Source organism: Wolffia australiana, chromosome 4 (assembly GCF_029677425.1).
Source record: "Wolffia australiana isolate 7733 chromosome 4, ASM2967742v1".
Classification (NCBI taxonomy): Eukaryota; Viridiplantae; Streptophyta; class Magnoliopsida; order Alismatales; family Araceae; genus Wolffia; species Wolffia australiana.
In genome coordinates this window covers 11,565,523-11,574,751 of record NC_135838.1, presented here as the reverse complement: position 1 = coordinate 11,574,751, position 9,229 = coordinate 11,565,523, and the positions used below count along the sequence as shown (strand labels likewise).

Below are 9,229 nucleotides of genomic sequence, written 5' to 3'. Positions count from 1 at the left end.
TATGATCTGTTTCTCGTGGGCTCTACCGTCCTCTTGAGAAGTTTCCATTGAATCACATGCTGCAAAGGAGAAATGAAAGATATGTAAAATGACCCTTTTAATCTTTTCTTTTGATATCTTAAAGAAATAAAAGATGATCATTTGGAGATTATATAATTATATTACAGAACAAAGTATCGAGATATGAGCTTCTAGTCAAGATCACGCAAAACCTATGATAACATGCATTTTAAGTTTGTTAATATGACCATATTTTTATGTTGATTTGCATTGACTTGGACAATAACGACTTTGATTCTTCTGTGATCTTTAACATGGTTATCCTTCAACATGATAAAACACTGCCCAAAAAAAAAGTTTGAGGAAAAAGGGCAATCCATATATATGTGTGCCTGTAAAGTCTATAGTAACTCTTAAAAAACCACTAACAGTCACATGTTCGATGTCAGGGATGCAACCACTATATATTCATTGATTAATTAGGGATATTTCAAGCTGATCTGACTTCTTCAAGTGTAATTGAGCATGCTGTGAAGAGTACGCAGTAACCCCCATCTAATTTTACTAAAGCGGTACATATTAATCTTAGAGCCTTGGGTTTAACAATTCAGTTCTTGCTGATTGAAATACAATGACTATTATAAGTCAGGTAATGACCTTTTCCATGGGAGATATATTGAAACTAGTAAACTATTTAATGCATGTTAGAAATAGTTTCTAGATTAATTAACGTCTTTGCCCATGAGATGCATTGGATTTTCAGACCACATTCAATTCGTTCATGAGACAACTGAAACCTTGCAAGGAATATGTACAAGGCTGATTATCGAACATGCCGCCAAAAAGTTTAAAAAAGTGTCTGTAGGCTGTAGAAAAAATATTAAGTGCCTTATTGATGTCCTATGGTCCACAGACGTGTGGTATGATGTGCTGTGAGAGAAATTTGGGAATTAAAAAACCTACCCCTTCTATGTATATATAAATCTCATTGCTTAATGAAATTAAACAAAAAAAATGACCAGAACAATCTCAAAATATTGTTAATTGGTCCCCATCCCCATTTTTTATTACCAGGTTTAACCATAACTGTATATGGCTTGACTTCCTTTTCTACCTCAATATGGATAGCAGGTTTCATCACCTACTCAATGAAAATTCTTATATCTAAAGTCACTGTTATGATTGTGAAAAAAAATAAGGCCTCAAAGTTAATCTTAAAAAGTTAAGCCTGCTACTTTTCTCTAGTAACCAGTAGAATAACTTAGATTAAGTCTTTACATGAATGTCCATTGCAAGGATTAATGTGTAATAAAATTATTAAAACAATATTTGAAAAATATAATTATTTTAAATAGATATAACTGAACTCAAAAAAATTTCTAATTAGAGAGGGAGATGGACAGAATATAAGAAAAAATGATAGAGGTCGCTGGGGGAAGAGAGTGAGAGGGAAGAAGACAGGGTTTAATAATGGGAGGTAGTTAGGAAAAAATGGAGAATTAGATGGGGGAGAGAGTTAAATGGAAAGATAGATGATTATACAAGGAGAGAGGGCGAGATACAAGATATAGAGAGAGATGGGAGTGAGAGTCACAAGGAAAGGGATAGAGATAGAGTTAGATTGTGGGACAGTGAAATGGTAAGAAAGAGAGATTAAGAGAGGAAGACTTAAATATCAATAGATGGGTAAAGTTAGATAGTGAAACAGAGAGTAAGAGAGAGGAAGTTGGGCATATGGAGATAGTGAAATGAAACAAAAAGAGTTAAAATGGGGGAGCGATAGAGAAATAAAGAGAGAGAATGATAGAGGGGTAGAGAGAGGGAAAGAGAGAGATTGAGACAGGAAAGGAGAGAAAAGTCGAGCAAGAGTAAGGGGGAGTCCATGAGACAGAAATCTCAAGAAGATGTAGTAAGTGAAAGAGAGAGAGACAGAGTGAGATGAGTGTGTGAGAGAGGGAGAGAATTATATATTGTGAGATTAATATATAGATACAAAGAGAAAGTAAAAGGTAGAGAGAATGAGAGAGAGGGCGAGAGAAATAAATATAAAGTGATGGAAATAAAGAGGGAGAATAAAGGAGAAATAGTGAGATACCAAGCAAGAAATCAAGTAAAAGATATGAAAAAAAAAGGAGAGAAAGGTTGTGTGTGTGAGAGAGAAAGATAGATAGACAGATAGATAGATAGATAGAGAGAGAGAGAGAGAGAGAGAGAGAGAGAGAGAGAGAGAGAGAGAGAGAGAGAGAGAGAGCGCGAGAGCGCCAGAGAGAGAGAGAGAGAGAAAGAGAGAGAGAAAGAGAAAGAGAGAGAGAGAGAGAGAGAGAGAGAGAGAGAGAGAGAGAGAGAGAGAGAGAGAGAGAGAGAGAGAGAGAGAGAGAGAGAGAGAGAGAGAGAGAGAGAGAGAGAGAGAGAGAGAGAGAGAGAGAGAGAGAGAGAGAGAGAGAGAGAGAGAGAGAGAGAGAGAGAGAGAGAGAGAGAGAGAGAGAGAGAGAGAGAGAGAGAGAGAGAGAGAGAGAGAGAGAGAGAGAGAGAGAGAGAGAGAGAGAGAGAGAGAGAGAGAGAGAGAGAGAGAGAGAGAGAGAGAGAGAGAGAGAGAGAGAGAGAGAGAGAGAGAGAGAGAGAGAGAGAGAGAGAGAATATGCATTGGAGGCCCTTGGTTACCACCTGGTTGGGAAGATACCAGTCTTAATAAGCACAAATCTTTTCTCTCACCATCTGTCCACTTAAAAATGCTAATTTTCCTTGCCCTCCCTTTCCTCATCCATCACACACATACACACATACACACGCGTCTACTTGGCTCTCCTTCCCCATCAGGACCTGTCTCTCATTTCCTCTCTTCTCCACCAGATGCTTCCCTATTGACAGTACCGAACACTCCTTGGAAGCTCTCTCATCAGCCTCTTCCTTGTATGAATCTCTTTTTTCACTGACACTTAATTCCCTTTAAGTTCCAGAATCAATTCCATCTTCTTCTTCAGTTGAAGCTGTGCCATTTGTTACGCCTTCTGATATGCATAAGGGTCCATCATCAACCTCACCATCCACCTGTTATGAAGCTTCACCTTTATCCAGTCCTTTGCCTGATGCTCTTCCTTAATCCCACTGTCGGATGAAAATCTATGTTCTCATGAAGCCAATAGCATATTACACATATATTTCATTGTTTGTTAATACAATTCATTCATTATAATGCATATGTGATGTTTATAATTAAGTCCACAAATCCATTATCTGACCATGTGAATTGTGGTAAATCATGATTGTTGAGGTTATGAGAAAGATTTCTCATGGATGGATTATTGAGCTGGAACTATGAGGAAAGAGGTCTGAATCATGGAATTCCAAACCCTATTTTCTATGGTACAACAAAAAAGTCAGAATGATGTTTGAGTAGCGAAGATAGGGTCATGTGCACTTGGTGTAAAATGACGTAGCTCAAAGAAGATGATGTGATCATATAAAATTTGAGAAGAATTTTTCAAAGATGAAATCAAAGATGAGAGCAGAAATCAAAGATGAAATACAAAGAGAGGGGAGAAGAGAATAAATATAAGCTCCCTAACTCTCCCTGACATTGGATTTAATTCAGGAGGATTGGAGGGCTAGTATTTCTTGATTTTCAATGTGGACCCACGTGACCAACCTCTTAGATTTGAAAATAGACCTTTCAAATTCAAATAGTTGGTTAGTTTCACAATTCTTGCCTTTAGTTAAACTTATCTTTAAGAGGGTTTGAATGGGCTTCTAGAATAGACCCTTTATTATCTATTAGATTTTTACTTTCCTCACATTTGCATCTAAAATTTGCTATTATATTTTCCGAAGTCCTGTTTTTCAAATAAAACTCCAAGAGTGAAGTGGGGTTAGTTGAAAAAATCAAGATATATATAAAAATTGAGATTAGGAAAATTAAGGATAAATTTAACATTTTAACATTAAATGATGAATATTGATAGTGAAAATATAAAAATATATGGCAAAGAAACAATTATAATACCATAATTTTCTTGATCAAATTTAATGTTATCACAATTTTATTTTTAGCCATCCACTACATAATCTATGCAAAGTTTGTTTCATGTCCATTATGCCTCAAATCCGAATGTTTTATTCCTCCCCTACCCCACATTCCCCAAAGCTCTGCTACTAACGTCTGCCTTGTTCTCCACCTGAAGCTTCCCCCCAACTATAGCTAGTTTTCCAACTGAAGCTACACCATTATGGCCACCTTCTTCTCCACATAAAGCTATGCCATTGATACTACTTTATACTCCACTCCAACCACCATCTCCTCCTTTACCATCGGTGCCTAATATTTAATAATGTCCAAATGGTGTCAAAACGTTATCCAACTATAAAATATGAACTATTCATAAAGAAGGTTTTCTTGTTGCAACATTGTATAGATCATTCCAAGTGACAGGTTGAAAACAGTTATCTTTTGGGCCACTAAATTATGATTCTTGTGAAACCTGCAATCATTGGAATGTAATAATGACCCCAAGACCCTATGCTAATTCCATTGTTGCTTTCATGGTCTATCCCAGTAATAAATTAAGGTAGATATTTTCGTCACAAATCTACCCATTTATGAATAACCTTGTCCATGTTATACTTGTGTACTTCTATTATTTATTAGATCTTATGTCGTAAATCAGGTGCTAGAAATAATTGATGTGCATATAAAACATCACACATCATGATTAAACACATGAATAAGTTGCTTTGAGTTTCTAATATAGCAACATCTTCTTACCATAAATATGCGTTGGGTAATTAGGGTCTGTTCAGGTCTTGTTACAACAAAATGAGCCTAGTTACTATTTATGGGATGGATCAGAACTTTCTCATTGAATTTCTTACGAGGAAATCCATGATGAGTGATAATGATTGTCCCACTCAAAGGTAAAGGAGGGGGACATCATCAATTCCATTCTAGTTAATTTTTGGCACATATACAGCATATGCATTTAGTGGTTAAGCAGAAGATAATACCACTTTGGCTGTTAAAATGATTCAGTAATTAAGAATATTTCATTGTACCATTTTGATGAGCCTTATCATAAAAAAACATAAAAGTATATAAAAATATTGAAAATTTACTTATTGGAAGTCATTTTTATTCCTGAACAATGGGGATATCTCAAGAAAAACATTTCTTAAGATGCAATCAAAAATTAAAATTATGTATAGTAGTTTATCTTGTTACAGTATACTATCTAAAGGGACATGGTTTATTTTTTTTTAAATATGTTAAAAGTTACCTCTTCTCATTGAAACTAGAAGATTCTTCACCTTGTAGCTCATAGTTCAATTTAACACATTCATACTCTTGTATTCAATTCCTCGCTTACAAAATCAATATTATCATGTTTTATCATTATGATTAACTCTGAGGGTTCTAAGTATTACTTGATTGGCACTTCAAATATTACACCTATACAAAAAAAAGAATAAGATTAGAATAGCTCATAGTAAACATAGAGGATGAAAAAATGTAGTGGAAGCAGGCAAAAGCATTATGCCAGTACATCACATGATAAGGGGTTGAGAGAATAGGGAGATCGAGAGAGATAACATAACTATAAGATACCACTTTTTGGATGATTAAAGTGACGCAACATGAGGCACACCTCAACAGTTCTTGTCTATGTTTTGTATCTACATGCTTGATCAATCAAAGATTTCTGAAGTGAGAAAAGGCTTAACTAAAATCATATGAACGTGAGAGAGCTCAACCGTCTAGTGTTTTTAAAAAATGTGGACGGTTGAGGTGATGCCATGTGGCAACACGAGTGAGACCACATCCTACACATTGTGTGGTCCATCTTGATTATTTGATCATCTCCCAATGACTCACATGCTTCCATGTGTATCTGTACAGAACCTAAAAATAGTAATCCCATGTTGAAATGTTTACATTTCTGGAAGAGTACAAAAGGCTTTTTCTTTCATGTTAGTATGAAATAAATCCACATTGACGCTGCCACATCAACTCCTGCCATGGGCCCACGCCTTTAATTCTTTTAACTTTGAGGCCTTAAAAATTATGAAAATTCAAAAATAAATAACATAACTTAAAAAATTGATATCGTTTTATTTGTAAAGGTTTTTAATGAAATTTTATCCATTGGTTTCTAATTTTGATATTCTTTAAACTCATGCCACCTGAAATAAATAATAAGACAGAAAAGTGATTAAGTTTCTGGAATCACTAGTTTGACTAGACAAACTAGGACAACTTTGATGCTTCTAGTCATCGCCTTCGCCCCTTTCTTCCTTGTTCATCCACTTAAGTCCTTACAGCACTAAACTCTATAAATGTGGTTAATTCAAATGGTTTCACCTTAAGACAGGTTAAACATGAAAAAAATAAATCACTAGTTTGAGCTTGAACTTGCCTTCAGCATATGGTTAGTCATCATTTGATTTCAAGCAGTTTTCTATAGGTTAAGAAAGATTAACACCCAAGACTGGATTTGGAATATTTTGTAAAGCGATAATGGATGATGCGTTGCATAGATTAATCAAACATTACAGCACCGTTGTAGAGTATCAATAGTTTAATTATCTTTATAAAAAAGTTGAAGCAAAGAACTCTAAAGAGATATGCATGTATTCAGTAGTGTCAGAATTTCAGATTGATCCGGTGATCAACCAGCCATGACAGGTAAGCTAGAGGATCTAGCAACTTGAAATTGTGTTACTCTCCACGCCTGTAGAAGCACGACCTAGATGGAGAATACGGGGGCTGCTGTTCTGTCAGCCTTTCTCGACTTTGTCAAAAAAAGGATATTAAAGTCAATCCACACTTAGGACTAGTCAGCGTACACAAATTTTAGCAAAAGTACAATGCTTGGTGTATATTTGCGAACTCCACGTAACTTTCATCTGTTTGGGTTAATCCTTTTCTACGTTACATTTATCTTATAGCCTCTTTGTTTGGGTCGTTGTATTGTTCGTTTCTTTGTTTCGAACCAGTCCTCTTTGAGCTTGTGGCTTATTTTGCTTTAGATCCTATTTTTATGCTTTTAGTTGTTGCTCGTTTCACAAACGATTGCTATATGTACGTAATATTGGTGCGGTCAAATTTACATGTTGTTTTTCCTGCTCTTCCTCCGTTTTTCTGCCTCCCTGTCTCTTTGGTTTGCGTCTGTTCAGTGTAGCGGACTGGGCGTTTTTCCTTCACCATCAACCATAAGGTTCGGTGGCTGGATAGTAATGGTCAAATACGTTGTTCTGAGAAGGAAATGTGGTAGGGTCGTTGAGTCTGTAAGGGGTAAGCGCGTAGTGGGTGGGGAGAGGATGACGCTACATTACCCTGATAACCTAATTCTCGACGCGTTCCCTTGCCACCTACGAAACTGAGAGAGTCAACATTCAGACCTATGGGTTGTTACATATATGTCTATTGTGTGGCTTTCTCTTGTAGCATCAAGAGGAATGTAAACAGATGGACATCGCACTGACGATTGTGATCATCTTGGTCGGCACTCTATTGAGTATAATCCTCCTTGGTATCTTCAGTTGCGCTGTAGGTGGGGTTAGCAGTGGAGCTAGAGGTGTATCTAGAGACGGGTTGGATGATGGGCGGGGAGTTGAGTGGACCGGTCATGGCGACGGTCGAGCTGGCGAGGTCTAAGTAGGTGCTTGCTACGAATTATAAAGAAAAGTTCTCATCATTTAATGTTTGCTTTTGCGACCTGTTTCAATCCCTTCCATCGTGATAGGAAGCATCGTTTCCGGCTAATGTGAAGGTAAGCTTAGAAAATAATTTATCTGTCCGCAGTGGTCTCCATTCTGCGTACCCGCTTCTTTGTAGCTGAAAATATGAGATTTACCTTCACTTGTCAAATAGTTGTTGAAGCTTCATTCCGAAGAGTTATTAAGATTGCTATATTTTTCTGGAGTTCCGATGAGCGTATGGATTGGTTGTGCAACACTCACAAAGCAAGGGGACCTGCTTTTCTTCGTCTTTGGTGGGTATCTTTGGTGACTCAAGATTCATGGAGAGAGAAAAAGAAATTATGAGTCGAACAGAAAATAACATAGAGATGTAAGATCGAGCGGGGCGGCCGGAGGAAGCAGGCGGCTGGGTGACGAAAGCGGCTTAGAAATACTTCATTGATTCGTGCTACAAGAGAGATGTAACGTGCATGGAGGAAGGTAAGCGATAACGTGCATATATAGTAGGTTAGTATCTACGGCCTTGTATGAGTCGATTTATTTTTAGAATGCGATTTTCAATTTTGAGAGTTTATAAGTATTTTCAGGGATTTTTAGGGGTCATAAGCAGAAAGAAAATAATTTCCTTAAGGTGGAATATGATTTTTCCTAAATTTTCCAACATCAAATAATTAAAGATACTATTTTTTCTAAGCCAGAAAGTATATATTATTCAGTTTTTAAGATGAAATATCTTTTTTATAAAATAATTAACATACTCAGGTTTTGTAAAATAATTAACATAATTGGGTATAATAATTAACATTTAATTTGTAAAATCATAAACAATAACTGCGGTCTTTAACTATTACAGCAGCTAATCATTGCCAAAAGGGACATTTTGACATGACTGTCAGTCATTCATTACATAATTCTATTTGTTATCCCGATAGGTGACAGGGCCCTATAAAAAAATAATCAAGTAAAGTTGCAATGAATGTAGGTGCGTTGACCGATAACGAGCCATTTAAATATTTTTTTGTTTATGCCTCCTTTATTCAAGTGAAAAGGTGACAATTTCAGCGCCACTACATCTCAAGTATACACCTGACACAAATATGTATACATTGCGGCACATGCTTAAAGATGGTTATCAAATGGTAAAAAGAGTGGGTATGGAGAAATAAGGCCCAAATTTATTTTACAACTTTTTGTTATCTTCTTTTCCTTGTATGGCACACGCACACGTGACATGACAAAATCCATTAATCAAGAGTAAGGTACAAAAATAAGGCCCATCATTGAAATGAATTTTAGAGAAGTTAATAATAAGGTCATGAGTACGACGTTGCTCCAATGGTGGTGAGGAGAGAGAAATATTTGGATCAAATCAACGACAAAGAATCTTCCAACTTTTGGTCATGATACCTGACAATCTAGAAGGCCAATCGAGTTGAAGTTTTGAGGCCAGCTCTGTCTTTCTCTTATCTATCCATACATATAAATTGATCTATAAAATGAGCACTTAATACTGTTAAAAAATTCTTTAAATTAAGTTCCT

General features: G+C 36.2%; 1 long non-coding RNA gene across 1 annotated transcript; it reads left to right on the top strand.

Annotated features, from left to right (window-relative positions):
• The first annotated feature begins 6,967 nt into the window (after positions 1-6,967).
• LOC144702622 (uncharacterized) lies at positions 6,968-8,266 on the top strand. The gene is made up of 2 exons (XR_013581292.1): positions 6,968-7,760; positions 7,862-8,266. It is a non-coding gene; the product is annotated as an uncharacterized LOC144702622 (long non-coding RNA).
• Positions 8,267-9,229: the final 963 nt, after the last annotated feature.